The sequence below is a fragment of the Mustela nigripes genome, chromosome 1 (genome assembly GCF_022355385.1).
Source record: "Mustela nigripes isolate SB6536 chromosome 1, MUSNIG.SB6536, whole genome shotgun sequence".
Classification (NCBI taxonomy): Eukaryota; Metazoa; Chordata; class Mammalia; order Carnivora; family Mustelidae; genus Mustela; species Mustela nigripes.
This window is the reverse complement of record NC_081557.1, coordinates 164,477,678-164,479,907: the sequence shown is the minus strand read 5'-3', so window position 1 is coordinate 164,479,907 and position 2,230 is coordinate 164,477,678. Positions and strand designations below refer to the sequence as shown.

At 48.0% G+C, this 2,230-nt stretch overlaps 1 pseudogene; it reads left to right on the top strand.

The window, feature by feature from the left end:
- Window positions 1-283: 283 nt before the first annotated feature.
- Window positions 284-930, top strand: LOC132027164 (MAM domain-containing glycosylphosphatidylinositol anchor protein 1-like; annotated as a pseudogene).
- Window positions 931-2,230: the final 1,300 nt, after the last annotated feature.

Genomic DNA, 2,230 nt, shown 5'->3' with positions numbered 1-2,230 from the left:
AGGTTTCACAGCTTGGGATAACTACCATACCAATTTCAGATGAAGGGGCAGGGCATGAGAGTCTGTGAAGAGAGGTGTGGCAAAGGAGAATGGTCAGGTCAGATCTCAGGTTAGGAGATCGCCTAACAGATCAACTTTAAAAAAAAGTAAGCATGAACTTTGAGGATCTGGAAAATGATCCTCTAAAAAGTGTTCCCATCTGGTAACTTCTGGAAAGACTTTTTAAACCCCTGGATTATGCATTTTGCCACCCTAGCCTCTGGACCACGCCACGCTCATCCAGATGCCAGGAGAAAAGGGACGCCCTCTCCTCTCTACTCAGAATTTCTCCCAGGCAGAGTCCATAGCTCAGAAAAGTTGTTACTGTCTTCCCCTTCTTATTTATTACTCTTTGGTTGCAACCCTTGAGGGCTACTACATGTTCATCGAGACATCAAGGCCCCGGGAGCTGGGGGACCAAGCCCGTTTGGTGAGTCCCTTGTACAATGCCAGTGCTAAGTTCTACTGCGTCTCCTTTTTCTACCACATGTACGGGAAGCACATCGGCTCCCTCAACCTCTTGGTGCGGTCCCCGAACAAAGGGGCCCTGGACACACACGCCTGGTCTCTCAGTGGCAATAAGGGCAACGTATGGCAGCAGGCGCACGTGCCCATCAACCCAGCGGGCCCTTCCAGATTATTTTTGAGGGGGTGCGAGGCTCTGGCTACCTGGGGGCTATCGCCGTAGATGACGTCACACCGAAGAAGGGAGAGTGTCCCCGGAAGCAGATGGATCTCAACAAAGTGGTGGTGATGCCGGGCAGTGGAGCCCCCCGCCAGCCCCACCCACAGCTCTGGGGGCCCATGGTCATCTTCCTCTTGGCATCACAGAGATGATGAGAGCTGCGTGGCTCCCCCACCCCGCCCCCGGCACACCAAAGTGTCCGCATCGTACCAAAGACTGACCCCCGCCAGCCGGGGTACCCAGGGGCAGGGCCGGCCTGCCAGGGAGGGGGCCTGCACTGGCTTCGAGGATGAGCAGAAAACAAGGACAGAGGCCCAGCGCTGAGGCCCTGGAGACAGTCGTTCGACACACGCATACACTCACTCACACACACACACAGATATATTAAAGCACAAGTTTCTATCTGAAAAAACAAAACAAAACAAAACAAACAAAAAAAAAACCCAACTTTTTTCCAACCCAACTAAATTTCAACCCAACTTCAACACAAAATGGGAATGAATGCTAAGAATATACTGGGGTCTCTGGGGCTCCAAGAACCATCATGCATCTGGGCCTCAGGAACATGGTGGAGTCAGAGAAGGGAATACTAGCAGTCTTTCTGCTGCCTTTCAGCCATGCTCTTCTCTGTATGCCTAATATGTATTTCTTTCCCTCTTTCTGTAGAAACCCTTTTTCTGCTTTCCTGATCTTATAGGACAGAATGATATAGCTACTGAAATTGCCTTTGTATAAATACCACCTGTGTTATAGAGAAAGATTGAATCCAAAATTCTGCAAATAAAGGAATCTGATGGGGGAAGACGGCATCATGGACCCAATCTTAATCCATAGAACTATGGCCCCGTAATTCATGTAGGAGATGGCGATGAGTCAGGTTTGAGATGTGGCTTCTAAACAGATAAAACAGACAGCATACACCAAATGCTTACCAAGGCTGGGCAGAGGACCTAGCCACAAATACCCTGGACAAGTCTCAGTTCTGAGTTGAGTCAATGTGTTTCCAGTCTTGGGGATATTTTCACATTAATCCGTCCATAAAGGGACTACATTCTATGTTCTGAGACTTAAGAATTTCATATAAGACAAGGGACATTATTTGGGGATTGGAAATGGAGCAAGAGTGAGACCATCTGCCAATGAAATCACATCACATTTACTCTTAGGATGTCCATTGTGGAGGTGGGAAAATGAGACTAATGTGTAGTGATATAAAAAGAGTGGGTGGTTGTTGTTGTTGTTTTTAAGGTATGCAGTGAAGTGATATGATTGTTTTCCTATACCATCCCTCTATCCATGCTGTTTACGTTCCTGACCAGCAGATTCTCCTTATCCACCCATATCCTCTCCAAATCTTTTCCATTTCCATGTATAACAACTCCCTGAATGCCTTCACCTACATCTCTTGTCTCAGTGCTCCTCATACTTCCCCTGCACCTTCCCTCAAGGCTATGAGAACCAGAATAGCCTCGGAATTTGCATCTCCACCACTGACTTGTGGTGTGA